This window comes from Lissotriton vulgaris, chromosome 1_1 (assembly GCF_964263255.1).
Source record: "Lissotriton vulgaris chromosome 1_1, aLisVul1.2, whole genome shotgun sequence".
Lineage (NCBI taxonomy): Eukaryota > Metazoa > Chordata > Amphibia > Caudata > Salamandridae > Lissotriton > Lissotriton vulgaris.
This window is the reverse complement of record NC_141685.1, coordinates 249,816,434-249,830,248: the sequence shown is the minus strand read 5'-3', so window position 1 is coordinate 249,830,248 and position 13,815 is coordinate 249,816,434. Positions and strand designations below refer to the sequence as shown.

The following is a 13,815-nucleotide window of genomic DNA, read 5'->3' as shown; positions in this document are numbered from 1 at the left end:
TGGACATTGCCTAATGACGCTTGTCCTTAAGCTGAAAAGAAACAAGCATATCTTCCATTTCATTTTTTCAAAAAACACATGCACAGGCACTTCCCGGACACATGAAATTGGGAATAACAACCCTTAGCCTTTGTAATAGTTTTCCCCTCCCCCTGGAGGGTTCCAGGCTGCCTGCGTGGACACTTACTTACAGGCTCTCACCCACTGCGCGCTTGCTGCTGCAGCTATATGTGTTCAGGAAGGATTGTTTCTGTCTTGCTCTGGATGCACATTATGTTTGCTGTTTTTCAATGAAATGCCCATCTATGTGGTGTTTCTCTAGGCAAAGCCCACAAAGAAAAAGAAACAGGCCTCCTGGATTTGCCAATGCATCTTCCAAGTGGAAATACATCGGTTGTGAAGAATAAGCTTTGACGACCAGCATTGACTTTTCTATCCGTGCTTTGTCTCTGTCCCTGAAAGGTGACGTAGTTATTAGCAGGTGGCAAGTCAAGTAAAGAAGAAATGTATGTAAAGAAAGATTTGCCACGTAAAACCTTAAAAAATGTGTTTAAATAGGATCCCAAAAAAACGGAAGTACAGAGTGTCAAAAAAAGTCCCCTTCCCTGACCGGGAATCGAACCCGGGCCGCGGCGGTGAGAGCGCCGAATCCTAACCACTAGACCACCAGGGAGCGCCCACCTCGCCCTCAGAGCAGCTGCTCCAAGACATACCAGCAGGGTCGGTCAGGCCACCTCTGCTTCTGTCACAGTGATATCCTCATCCACTACAGAAAGCACTGAAAAGCACATCAACCTAACACTGGCAAGATAGTCTTTACTGCACTTTCGAGATCATCAACAGACACAGAAAACACGCTGCTTTCAGGCACACCCCCAACAGAGGGTAGCAGCCCTTCTCGGGGATCCCTGGAGCTCGTCCGAGGCCTCCACACAGCTCTCAAGTTAGCCCAGACCCGAACATGAGCGCTTCTCCCAGCCCGGGGGGGGGGGGGGGGGGTTACTTTGGATGCTGGCTCCCCTCGGCCTGAGTTTAGAGTGTTAGGAACAGGACTACAAGTCCCAGAATACACTGCTATAACCTGACCGGAATTTGGTAGGCGTGCTGGACCTAGGCAATATAAGATCTCTGATGAGGCTGGTCGGGAGTGCAGGCCGCCAGTGGAAATTTTACTTTCACAATATGACTGGAAGTTCTAACCCATTAGACTTAAACAAAGAGATTTTAAAAAAGCTTCACCGTCATATAAAACAATTCCTCCTTCAGAGCACGATCCATCATTTCATTTATGTTTCTGTAGAAAGGGAAACGGGCTTAAATGCATTATGTTGATCATGCAGTCCGTTGATTTCTGATGTCAATAAGAACCCTTCGTGCACGCTTCTTTTTCCAATAAAGTACACAGAAGCTGAACATGGAAAGGCAGAAATGCTTCCCAAAAAGTGTGCGACTTAAAAATCGCCCGTGTTTGATTTGAAAAATGGTGAGATTGTATTAGTAAGTCTTTCTGTTAACGGAGATGACGTCATACATGAAAAGCGCCAGTAAACAATAGCAGGGGTGTCACATTCTAGATGCCACTTAAAATAGAGGTAGAATTGTCATGCTTTAAAAAAGGCGACTGAATCCTCCCCGTCGGGGAATTGAACCCCGGTCTCCCGCGTGACAGGCGGGGATACTGACCACTATACTAACGAGGAACCGATGAATCTCGAACTGCTGGGCCGCTCCTTATGTGGCCTTCGAGCCGCCTCTTCACTATATGCTACCGGTTCGTGCCATTTATCAACTCCTTGACACCAACACAGGGGGCCACGGGCTCAACAAACACACACACACTCTCTCCCACCATACACACACAAACACACTCCTCCCTCACACCTCACAGCAACCCTCTCGCCTCCTAGCAGACGCTCTCAGCAGCATCCCCTGATGCCAGAGTCACCACAACCAGCTCCCAGGGCTGCTTCAGACGGGGCCCCGGACTGGCTCTTCAGCCCAGGGGCCCCTGGCTCTGTCTGATGAGGGGGCATTGCAGCGGGGGCTGCACACAGGGAGGGGGGCGGGAGACACCACCCCCCCTCGCCCCCGCCGGAGGAGAGAGCTGGGCTGCAAAGGTGAAGAGGGGAGGCAGGAAAAGCCCCGGCGTGTGAGGGTCCGAGAAAGAGGCGCTTTCCATTGGGAAGCAGAGGGGAAAAAAGTGAAGAGTTTGCAAAAATCCTTCGAGCCGGATTTGAACCAGCGACCTAAGGATGACAGTCACTCCACTACAGTCCTCCGCTCTACCAACTGAGCTATCGAAGGCTAGGTTGGGAGGGGATGACAAGGCGCTATATCGCATGAGGAGTGGGCGCGGAGCCCAGCCATCTACCTCGCATTCTGTTTCTAAACACCAACTCCGGGGCTGGAGAAAACACCAAACCCTCCAATGGAGACTTTCCTTTCCTAAACAAAGCAAGCAAAGGAAAAGAAAGAGGCCACCCGCGTTTCTCAAAGCTTCTCCCAAATGCCAAGACATCACTTAGCGCACCTTAGAACAACCAGTCCAGACACGGTTACAGTTACAAACTCCCTTATATAAACGCCTCTCAAGGGCGACTGTGACTGGCGCCCCGGACCAAACACCCCCTCCTCTCCAGCCCCCAGGTGGAAGAATAGGAGACCTCACCCGGAGGATACAGACTCCAGAGTGACGGCCTAGACCCGCCCTTGGTGAGACACGACTGCACCAGGGCCGGACTGGCCATGAGGCTAAAGAGAGAGCCCCCGCCGGACAGGCAGACGGAGGCACTCCGCCCATCCTGCGTAAAACCGGGCTTGAGGAGCAGTGTCCCGCCCGCCCGTGCGCCTCTCTCCCGCCAATGCTGCTGCAATCTTCAGAAGCAAGTCTCTTCCTTTCAAAGTTGTCTTGAAACTAGACTCTTGATAGAACTGGAGACCCATAGAAACAGGCCTCCTGGATTTGCCAATGCATCTTCCAAGTGGAAAGACATCGGTTGTGAAGAATAAGCTTTGACGACCAGCATTGACTTTTCTATCCGTGCTTTGTCTCTGTCCCTGAAAGGTGACGTAGTTATTAGCAGGTGGCAAGTCAAGTAAAGAAGAAATGTATGTAAAGAAAGATTTGCCACGTAAAACCTTAAAAAATGTGTTTAAATAGGATCCCAAAAAAACGGAAGTACAGAGTGTCAAAAAAAGTCCCCTTCCCTGACCGGGAATCGAACCCGGGCCGCGGCGGTGAGAGCGCCGAATCCTAACCACTAGACCACCAGGGAGCGCCCACCTCGCCCTCAGAGCAGCTGCTCCAAGACATACCAGCAGGGTCGGTCAGGCCACCTCTGCTTCTGTCACAGTGATATCCTCATCCACTACAGAAAGCACTGAAAAGCACATCAACCTAACACTGGCAAGATAGTCTTTACTGCACTTTCGAGATCATCAACAGACACAGAAAACACGCTGCTTTCAGGCACACCCCCAACAGAGGGTAGCAGCCCTTCTCGGGGATCCCTGGAGCTCGTCCGAGGCCTCCACACAGCTCTCAAGTTAGCCCAGACCCGAACATGAGCGCTTCTCCCAGCCCGGGGGGGGGGGGGGGGGTTACTTTGGATGCTGGCTCCCCTCGGCCTGAGTTTAGAGTGTTAGGAACAGGACTACAAGTCCCAGAATACACTGCTATAACCTGACCGGAATTTGGTAGGCGTGCTGGACCTAGGCAATATAAGATCTCTGATGAGGCTGGTCGGGAGTGCAGGCCGCCAGTGGAAATTTTACTTTCACAATATGACTGGAAGTTCTAACCCATTAGACTTAAACAAAGAGATTTTAAAAAAGCTTCACCGTCATATAAAACAATTCCTCCTTCAGAGCACGATCCATCATTTCATTTATGTTTCTGTAGAAAGGGAAACGGGCTTAAATGCATTATGTTGATCATGCAGTCCGTTGATTTCTGATGTCAATAAGAACCCTTCGTGCACGCTTCTTTTTCCAATAAAGTACACAGAAGCTGAACATGGAAAGGCAGAAATGCTTCCCAAAAAGTGTGCGACTTAAAAATCGCCCGTGTTTGATTTGAAAAATGGTGAGATTGTATTAGTAAGTCTTTCTGTTAACGGAGATGACGTCATACATGAAAAGCGCCAGTAAACAATAGCAGGGGTGTCACATTCTAGATGCCACTTAAAATAGAGGTAGAATTGTCATGCTTTAAAAAAGGCGACTGAATCCTCCCCGTCGGGGAATTGAACCCCGGTCTCCCGCGTGACAGGCGGGGATACTGACCACTATACTAACGAGGAACCGATGAATCTCGAACTGCTGGGCCGCTCCTTATGTGGCCTTCGAGCCGCCTCTTCACTATATGCTACCGGTTCGTGCCATTTATCAACTCCTTGACACCAACACAGGGGGCCACGGGCTCAACAAACACACACACACTCTCTCCCACCATACACACACAAACACACTCCTCCCTCACACCTCACAGCAACCCTCTCGCCTCCTAGCAGACGCTCTCAGCAGCATCCCCTGATGCCAGAGTCACCACAACCAGCTCCCAGGGCTGCTTCAGACGGGGCCCCGGACTGGCTCTTCAGCCCAGGGGCCCCTGGCTCTGTCTGATGAGGGGGCATTGCAGCGGGGGCTGCACACAGGGAGGGGGGCGGGAGACACCACCCCCCCTCGCCCCCGCCGGAGGAGAGAGCTGGGCTGCAAAGGTGAAGAGGGGAGGCAGGAAAAGCCCCGGCGTGTGAGGGTCCGAGAAAGAGGCGCTTTCCATTGGGAAGCAGAGGGGAAAAAAGTGAAGAGTTTGCAAAAATCCTTCGAGCCGGATTTGAACCAGCGACCTAAGGATGACAGTCACTCCACTACAGTCCTCCGCTCTACCAACTGAGCTATCGAAGGCTAGGTTGGGAGGGGATGACAAGGCGCTATATCGCATGAGGAGTGGGCGCGGAGCCCAGCCATCTACCTCGCATTCTGTTTCTAAACACCAACTCCGGGGCTGGAGAAAACACCAAACCCTCCAATGGAGACTTTCCTTTCCTAAACAAAGCAAGCAAAGGAAAAGAAAGAGGCCACCCGCGTTTCTCAAAGCTTCTCCCAAATGCCAAGACATCACTTAGCGCACCTTAGAACAACCAGTCCAGACACGGTTACAGTTACAAACTCCCTTATATAAACGCCTCTCAAGGGCGACTGTGACTGGCGCCCCGGACCAAACACCCCCTCCTCTCCAGCCCCCAGGTGGAAGAATAGGAGACCTCACCCGGAGGATACAGACTCCAGAGTGACGGCCTAGACCCGCCCTTGGTGAGACACGACTGCACCAGGGCCGGACTGGCCATGAGGCTAAAGAGAGAGCCCCCGCCGGACAGGCAGACGGAGGCACTCCGCCCATCCTGCGTAAAACCGGGCTTGAGGAGCAGTGTCCCGCCCGCCCGTGCGCCTCTCTCCCGCCAATGCTGCTGCAATCTTCAGAAGCAAGTCTCTTCCTTTCAAAGTTGTCTTGAAACTAGACTCTTGATAGAACTGGAGACCCATAGAAACAGGCCTCCTGGATTTGCCAATGCATCTTCCAAGTGGAAAGACATCGGTTGTGAAGAATAAGCTTTGACGACCAGCATTGACTTTTCTATCCGTGCTTTGTCTCTGTCCCTGAAAGGTGACGTAGTTATTAGCAGGTGGCAAGTCAAGTAAAGAAGAAATGTATGTAAAGAAAGATTTGCCACGTAAAACCTTAAAAAATGTGTTTAAATAGGATCCCAAAAAAACGGAAGTACAGAGTGTCAAAAAAAGTCCCCTTCCCTGACCGGGAATCGAACCCGGGCCGCGGCGGTGAGAGCGCCGAATCCTAACCACTAGACCACCAGGGAGCGCCCACCTCGCCCTCAGAGCAGCTGCTCCAAGACATACCAGCAGGGTCGGTCAGGCCACCTCTGCTTCTGTCACAGTGATATCCTCATCCACTACAGAAAGCACTGAAAAGCACATCAACCTAACACTGGCAAGATAGTCTTTACTGCACTTTCGAGATCATCAACAGACACAGAAAACACGCTGCTTTCAGGCACACCCCCAACAGAGGGTAGCAGCCCTTCTCGGGGATCCCTGGAGCTCGTCCGAGGCCTCCACACAGCTCTCAAGTTAGCCCAGACCCGAACATGAGCGCTTCTCCCAGCCCGGGGGGGGGGGGGGGGGGTTACTTTGGATGCTGGCTCCCCTCGGCCTGAGTTTAGAGTGTTAGGAACAGGACTACAAGTCCCAGAATACACTGCTATAACCTGACCGGAATTTGGTAGGCGTGCTGGACCTAGGCAATATAAGATCTCTGATGAGGCTGGTCGGGAGTGCAGGCCGCCAGTGGAAATTTTACTTTCACAATATGACTGGAAGTTCTAACCCATTAGACTTAAACAAAGAGATTTTAAAAAAGCTTCACCGTCATATAAAACAATTCCTCCTTCAGAGCACGATCCATCATTTCATTTATGTTTCTGTAGAAAGGGAAACGGGCTTAAATGCATTATGTTGATCATGCAGTCCGTTGATTTCTGATGTCAATAAGAACCCTTCGTGCACGCTTCTTTTTCCAATAAAGTACACAGAAGCTGAACATGGAAAGGCAGAAATGCTTCCCAAAAAGTGTGCGACTTAAAAATCGCCCGTGTTTGATTTGAAAAATGGTGAGATTGTATTAGTAAGTCTTTCTGTTAACGGAGATGACGTCATACATGAAAAGCGCCAGTAAACAATAGCAGGGGTGTCACATTCTAGATGCCACTTAAAATAGAGGTAGAATTGTCATGCTTTAAGAAAGGCGACTGAATCCTCCCCGTCGGGGAATTGAACCCCGGTCTCCCGCGTGACAGGCGGGGATACTGACCACTATACTAACGAGGAACCGATGAATCTCGAACTGCTGGGCCGCTCCTTATGTGGCCTTCGAGCCGCCTCTTCACTATATGCTACCGGTTCGTGCCATTTATCAACTCCTTGACACCAACACAGGGGGCCACGGGCTCAACAAACACACACACACTCTCTCCCACCATACACACACAAACACACTCCTCCCTCACACCTCACAGCAACCCTCTCGCCTCCTAGCAGACGCTCTCAGCAGCATCCCCTGATGCCAGAGTCACCACAACCAGCTCCCAGGGCTGCTTCAGACGGGGCCCCGGACTGGCTCTTCAGCCCAGGGGCCCCTGGCTCTGTCTGATGAGGGGGCATTGCAGCGGGGGCTGCACACAGGGAGGGGGGCGGGAGACACCACCCCCCCTCGCCCCCGCCGGAGGAGAGAGCTGGGCTGTAAAGGTGAAGAGGGGAGGCAGGAAAAGCCCCGGCGTGTGAGGGTCCGAGAAAGAGGCGCTTTCCATTGGGAAGCAGAGGGGAAAAAAGTGAAGAGTTTGCAAAAATCCTTCGAGCCGGATTTGAACCAGCGACCTAAGGATGACAGCCACTCCACTACAGTCCTCCGCTCTACCAACTGAGCTATCGAAGGCTAGGTTGGGAGGGGATGACAAGGCGCTATATCGCATGAGGAGTGGGCGCGGAGCCCGGCCATCTACCTCGCATTCTGTTTCCAAACACCAACTCCAGGGCTTGAGAAAACACCAAACCCTCCAATGGAGACTTTCCTTTCCTAAACAAAGCAAGCAAAGGAAAAGAAACAGGCCACCCGCGTTTCTCAAAGCTTCTCCCAAATGCTAAGACATCACTTAGCGCACCTTAGAACAACCAGTCCAGACACGGTTACAGTTACAAACTCCCTTATATAAACGCCTCTCAAGGGCGACTGTGACTGGCGCCCCGGACCAAACACCCCCTCCTCTCCAGCCCCCAGGTGGAAGAATAGGAGACCTCACCCGGAGGATACAGACTCCAGAGTGACGGCCTAGACCCGCCCTTGGTGAGACACGACTGCACCAGGGCCGGACTGGCCATGAGGCTAAAGAGAGAGCCCCCGCCGGACAGGCAGACGGAGGCACTCCGACCATCCTGCGTAAAACCGGGCTTGAGGAGCAGTGTCCCGCCCGCCCGTGCGCCTCTCTCCCGCCAATGCTGCTGCAATCTTCAGAAGCAAGTCTCTTCCTTTCAAAGTTGTCCTGAAACTAGACTCTTGATAGAACTGGAGACCCATAGAAACAGGCCTCCTGGATTTGCCAATGCATCTTCCAAGTGGAAATGCATCCGTTGTGAAGAATAAGCTTTGACGACCAGCATTGACTTTTCTATCCGTGCTTTGTCTCTGTCCCTGAAAGGTGACGCAGTGATTAGCAGGTGGCAAGTCAAGTAAAGAAGAAATGTATGTAAAGAAAGATTTGCCACGTAAAACCTTAAAAAATGTGTTTAAATAGGATCCCAAACAAGCACTGGCGTTGCCAATAGGTCTCGCAGTAGGAAAGTTTGAGCTATTGGTCTTGTAAATGACATTTTTTTTTATTTATGTGTTGGTTTTGAAAATAGCTAAATTAATAGCTTTGTCATTTTCAATGCCAATAGTTATAACGTTTGCAAATGGGATACCTATAGCATTTGTAATGCAACATGTTTTGTATTTACGTGACTTGGACGTATTGATATTACAAATTACAATGGCTTTTAATTTTTTAAAATAATTAATACTTAAATAAAAGTGATTGTAATTTATAATGGCAATAGCTTAAACTTCTGTAAATAACTTTTGTGAAGATTATGTTCAGTGTATTTTATTGTGATGAAAATCCAAGAACAGAAATGAAATATTAACTTTTTTTGTGACATTTGTAATAAAGCTTGAAACATTGAGAGAACATATTTGAACCAGTTGTTGTTAATTGGTTGCAGAGATTGATGCAGGGGTTGTGCTGAGTGATGCAGGGGTTGCGCTGAGTGATGCTGCGCTGAGTGATGCAGGGGTTGCCCTGAGTGTTGCAGGGGTTGCGCTGAGTGATGCAGGGGTTGCACTGAGTGATGCAGGGGTTGCACTGAGTGATGCAGGGGTTGCGCTGAGTGATGCAGGGGTTGCGCTGAGTGATGCAGGGGTTGCGCTGAGTGATGCAGGGGTTGTGCTGAGTGATGCAGGGGTTGTGCTGAGTGATGCAGGGGTTGCGCTGAGTGATGCTGGGGTTGCAAGGGAAAAACGAGTCTAACAGAGGGCAGAAGGGCAGAAAAACGCGGCCGCGAAATAAAATTAAATAAACGCGGCCGGGAAATGAAATTAAAAGCGGCCGGGCCGGCGCATTCCTTTGTACTGAAGCAGGGGGTGGAGGAGCGGATGCCTTTGAAGTTAAGCTCATGGCCTCGCCATACAAAAATTAGCCTGTGAAATAAGAGCTGCTTGTGTCCAGAATGGCAAAGTAATTGAATAAAAAGAAAGCAAAAAAACAGAGGTGGGGGTATAACGTTGGCAGGGTAATAAATCGTCTTTGATTCGTACTGCCAACGACACAGGGCCGGATCCCTAGGAAGCCTTTGCTATAATTATAAAATCAAGTTTAAACATAGATAACGACCCCATCCTACCCTTAAACGCGACCAATTATTATGCACCTCTCAGAGCAAAATACACAAAAGCTGCTGCGCAGTGTGCCGACATACGTGTATAACCCAAAGTGCCCCCACCACACGTGGACCCATGTGTGAAAGGACTAGCAGCCCGTCCTGATCATAGCAAGATGGCCCGTTTAATAGTTGTTCAAAAAAGCACCATTGTTGGGTAATCTACACCCGAAAGTACGCAGGGATGTCACACTCCCTTCTTGGCACTTGAGAACTTTGAAGTGCCAGGTCGCTAGAGCAAGCGGTCAGGGGCCATGGTGCAATTAAGTGTTTGGATTGTGGCAAGCTGCGTGTAGGACAGTTTAAAGTGCAGGTCTGTGGAACAATACATCAACGACAAAACTGAATTTAAAGTGCTGGATAGTGGGTGAAATGGCTACTGTATCCTGCTTTTTGCACCACGTCCAGAGATCTGAAAGGCAAAAGCAGGGGCATGCACGGTGCCCCGTTTTAGGTGTTGGCACTTGTGGCGCATTACAACATGATCACAAAGCAATGGCTGAAGGGGGCTGACCGGAAGTAGGGAGCTCAAGGGGCTGGGCCAGAAGCCCACTGTATGTTAAAAAAAAAAAATCTTGGCTGCATTAGTATATTAAAGCAAGACCGACCAGCTTTGGCGTGCGGGCAGAATCAAACACTGACACACAATTGCACGTCAGAGAGACACACACACAGACTGACACATACTCAGAGGCACACACACCATCCCCTTCCACGACAACAGTCTTGCAGAGCAGCAGACCTTGATGAATGAGATCTCATTAAGGTGATGTCAGTGCCCAGCAAATAAACACGGCCCGGATGTCAGGCGGGACGATTGTTGTTAAACTGCTGGTAACCTGCGCATTTGTCCCCAGTAGCAGCAGATTGCAAAGGAGTTGACTCACTGCGCAGCAGCTCTCGGAGGGCTGGAAAGATCAACGGCAGAGTCCAGAAGTCAATTACGAGGCTTTTGTTCAGAGCGAGGGTTTTAATAAAAGTACAGCGTCGCCAGCCTCTTCCTTGTCCTCAAGAATGCCCGAAGCGGAGGGAGCGGGTTTCTTTTTTTACGCAAGGGGCACTGGAAGAGGGCACTTTTGAGTTAATGAATGAAGGAAGGCTCCCAGCCCTCCAGGCCGTAAGCGGAAGTGGGGCCGAGGGGAGGGGTATTGATTTACACATATCTATAGAACAGGTTTTACGAACAAGGTGAGAAGCTCCCCCTGCTTACACAAAGGGGCTTGTGGGAGGAGCTGGGGGGCCGTGGGTGCACGCTTAGCGGGGAGGGGTCTAGGGAACAGAGATGTGTGGGGGAGAGCAGATACCCAACAAACCGAAACTGCCCCTCCCACACCGCAATAAACGTGTGCCCACAAACATTGCATTTCAGTGCACAGAAGAAAAATATGAGAGGGAGCATTTCAGGTAAGTACCTTTGTGAATCAATGCCTTATGGTGCAGTATACACTGGTTCCCTCTTGGGCGCTGGCGGTAGTAGCTGTTTGCTGTATTTAATACACATGGTTAAGCTTCTTACTACCACAGAATGGTAAACCTGTAATATTACACTCACTCTTGGTTTTCTATAAAAATATTATCCTTGGCGGTGGAACACGTGTCTTGTGGTAGAAATCCTTTTTGCCATGGAACGGTGCCTGGCAATGAGCAGAAGAACACATTAATTGACGTTTTAATAACTGTATATACTGGTTAGTAATCTGTGGACGCAGTGTTGAGATCGTGATCATTTCCAACCCCCCGCCGTGTTAGAAGCTCCCGGGTAGTTCCTTGCCTCGGTTACCGCAGTTTCCCAGAAGTGTGCACCGGTTGTGGAGCCGGGTGAGCAGAGGGGTTTGTTGCTGCTTGGTTTGAGTAACAGGCCGTCCATCAGCTCATCTCAGCTCAGCTCGTGAAGGGGACATGCTGGACGGGAGGGAGCTTGATGGGCAGAGAAAACCCAGTTCGGTCGCACAGAAGTATAATTGTGGCGAAGGCACACCAGAAACAAAATGAAACGCCGGATGGGGGCGGGAAAGCCTGGTGGGAGGCGTGAATGCGCGAGGGGAGGCAGGCGGATTGGGAGAGAAGCCTGATGGGGGCGGGAGAGCCTGGTGGGTGGGCGTGAAGGAGGGGAGGACTGGGCTGGGCTTGCATGCGGATTGGGAGAGAAGCCTGATGGGGGCGGGAGAGCCTGGTGGGTGGGCGTGAATGAGGGGAGGACTGGGCTGGGCTTGCATGCGGATTGGGAGAGAAGCCTGATGGGGGCGGGAGAGCCTGGTGGGTGGGCGTGAATGAGGGGAGGACTGGGCTGGGCTTGCATGCGATGCGCGTGCATGCTGACGGGCACTGCATGAAAACCGCGGGCTGAAAGCCCTTTGGTTTGACGAGAAAATAGCCGACTTGAATTCTCCCCATTTCCCATTCCTGCGGAATGGTAAAGGCTCGACCTAAAAAACGGAAGTACAGAGTGTCAAAAAAGTCCCCTTCCCTGACCGGGAATCGAACCCGGGCCGCGGCGGTGAGAGCGCCGAATCCTAACCACTAGACCACCAGGGAGCGCCCACCTCTACCTCAGAGCAGCTGCTCCAAGACATACCAGCAGGGTCGGTCAGGCCACCTCTGCTTCTGTCACAGTGATATCCTCATCCACTACAGAAAGCACTGAAAAGCACATCAACCTAACACTGGCAAGATAGTCTTTCCTGCACTTTCGAGATCATCAACAGACACAGAAAACACGCTGCTTTCAGGCACACCCCCAACAGAGGGTAGCAGCCCTTCTCGGGGATCCCTGGAGCTCGTCCGAGGCCTCCACACAGCTCTCAAGTTAGCCCAGACCCGAACATGAGCGCTTCTCCCAGCCCAGGGGGTTACTTTGGATGCTGGCTCCCCTCGGCCTGAGTTTAGAGTGTTAGGAGCAGGACTACAAGTCCCAGAATACACTGCTATAACCTGACCGGAATTTGGTAGGCGTGCTGGACCTAGGCAATATAAGATCTCTGATGAGGCTGGTCGGGAGTGCAGGCCGCCAGTGGAAATTTTACTTTCACAATATGACTGGAAGTTCTAACCCATTAGACTTAAACAAAGAGATTTTAAAAAAGCTTCACCGTCATATAAAACAATTCCTCCTTCAGAGCACGATCCATCATTTCATTTATGTTTCTGTAAAAAGGGAAACGGGCTTAAATGCATTATGTTGATCCTGCAGTCCGTTGATTTCTGATGTCAATAATAACCCTTCGTGCACGCTTCTTTTTCCAATAAAGTACACAGAAGCTGAACATGGAAAGGCAGAAATGCTTCCCAAAAAGTGTGCGCCTTAAAAATCGCCCGTGTTTGATTTGAAAAATGGTGAGATTGTATTAGTAAGTCTTTCTGTTAACGGAGATGACGTCATACATGAAAAGCGCCAGTAAACAATAGCAGGGGTGTCACATTCTAGATGCCACTTTAAATAGAGGTAGAATTGTCATGCTTTAAAAAAGGCGCCTGAATCCTCCCCGTCGGGGAATTGAACCCCGGTCTCCCGCGTGACAGGCGGGGATACTGACCACTATACTAACGAGGAACCGATGCATCTCGAACTGCTGGGCCGCTCCTCATGTGGCCTTCGAGCCGCCTCTTCACTATATGCTACCGGTTCGTGCCATTTATCAACTCCTTGACACCAACACAGGGGGCCACGGGCTCAACAAACACACACACACTCTCTCCCCCCATACACACACAAACACACTCCTCCCTCACACCTCACAGCAACCCTCTCGCCTCCTAGCAGACGCTCTCAGCAGCATCCCCTGATGCCAGAGTCACCACAACCAGCTCCCAGGGCTGCTTCAGACGGGGCCCCGGACTGGCTCTTCAGCCCAGGGGCCCCTGGCTCTGTCTGATGAGGGGGCATTGCAGCGGGGGCTGCACACAGGGAGGGGGGCGGGAGACACCACCCCCCCTCGCCCCCGCCGGAGGAGAGAGCTGGGCTGCAAAGGTGAAGAGGGGAGGCAGGAAAAGCCCCGGCGTGTGAGGGTCCGAGAAAGAGGCGCTTTCCATTGGGAAGCAGAGGGAAAAAAAGTGAAGAGTTTGCAAAAATCCTTCGAGCCGGATTTGAACCAGCGACCTAAGGATGACAGTCACTCCACTACAGTCCTCCGCTCTACCAACTGAGCTATCGAAGGCTAGGTTGGGAGGGGATGACAAGGCGCTATATCGCATGAGGAGTGGGCGCGGAGCCCAGCCATCTACCTCGCATTCTGTTTCCAAACACCAACTCCAGGGCTTGAGAAAACACCA

The 13,815-nt window shown here is 51.1% G+C and overlaps 12 non-coding genes across 12 annotated transcripts; all 12 read right to left on the bottom strand.

Annotated features, from left to right (window-relative positions):
* Positions 1-601: 601 nt before the first annotated feature.
* On the bottom strand, positions 602-673 carry TRNAE-CUC (transfer RNA glutamic acid (anticodon CUC)). The gene has a single exon. It is a non-coding gene; the product is annotated as a tRNA-Glu (tRNA).
* A 955-nt stretch (positions 674-1,628) lies between these two features.
* TRNAD-GUC (transfer RNA aspartic acid (anticodon GUC)) lies at positions 1,629-1,700 on the bottom strand. The gene has a single exon. It is a non-coding gene; the product is annotated as a tRNA-Asp (tRNA).
* A 518-nt stretch (positions 1,701-2,218) lies between these two features.
* On the bottom strand, positions 2,219-2,304 carry TRNAY-GUA (transfer RNA tyrosine (anticodon GUA)). Its single transcript is given in 2 exon segments — positions 2,219-2,254; positions 2,268-2,304. It is a non-coding gene; the product is annotated as a tRNA-Tyr (tRNA).
* Positions 2,305-3,203: 899 nt separating this feature from the next.
* On the bottom strand, positions 3,204-3,275 carry TRNAE-CUC (transfer RNA glutamic acid (anticodon CUC)). The gene has a single exon. It is a non-coding gene; the product is annotated as a tRNA-Glu (tRNA).
* A 954-nt stretch (positions 3,276-4,229) lies between these two features.
* TRNAD-GUC (transfer RNA aspartic acid (anticodon GUC)) lies at positions 4,230-4,301 on the bottom strand. Its single transcript has one exon. It is a non-coding gene; the product is annotated as a tRNA-Asp (tRNA).
* Positions 4,302-4,819: 518 nt separating this feature from the next.
* On the bottom strand, positions 4,820-4,905 carry TRNAY-GUA (transfer RNA tyrosine (anticodon GUA)). The gene is given in 2 exon segments: positions 4,820-4,855; positions 4,869-4,905. It is a non-coding gene; the product is annotated as a tRNA-Tyr (tRNA).
* An 899-nt stretch (positions 4,906-5,804) lies between these two features.
* TRNAE-CUC (transfer RNA glutamic acid (anticodon CUC)) lies at positions 5,805-5,876 on the bottom strand. Its single transcript has one exon. It is a non-coding gene; the product is annotated as a tRNA-Glu (tRNA).
* A 955-nt stretch (positions 5,877-6,831) lies between these two features.
* On the bottom strand, positions 6,832-6,903 carry TRNAD-GUC (transfer RNA aspartic acid (anticodon GUC)). Its single transcript has one exon. It is a non-coding gene; the product is annotated as a tRNA-Asp (tRNA).
* Positions 6,904-7,421: 518 nt separating this feature from the next.
* Positions 7,422-7,507, bottom strand: TRNAY-GUA (transfer RNA tyrosine (anticodon GUA)). The gene is given in 2 exon segments: positions 7,422-7,457; positions 7,471-7,507. It is a non-coding gene; the product is annotated as a tRNA-Tyr (tRNA).
* A 4,502-nt stretch (positions 7,508-12,009) lies between these two features.
* Positions 12,010-12,081, bottom strand: TRNAE-CUC (transfer RNA glutamic acid (anticodon CUC)). The gene has a single exon. It is a non-coding gene; the product is annotated as a tRNA-Glu (tRNA).
* A 943-nt stretch (positions 12,082-13,024) lies between these two features.
* On the bottom strand, positions 13,025-13,096 carry TRNAD-GUC (transfer RNA aspartic acid (anticodon GUC)). Its single transcript has one exon. It is a non-coding gene; the product is annotated as a tRNA-Asp (tRNA).
* A 518-nt stretch (positions 13,097-13,614) lies between these two features.
* On the bottom strand, positions 13,615-13,700 carry TRNAY-GUA (transfer RNA tyrosine (anticodon GUA)). The gene is given in 2 exon segments: positions 13,615-13,650; positions 13,664-13,700. It is a non-coding gene; the product is annotated as a tRNA-Tyr (tRNA).
* Between the last annotated feature and the right edge of the window lie 115 nt (positions 13,701-13,815).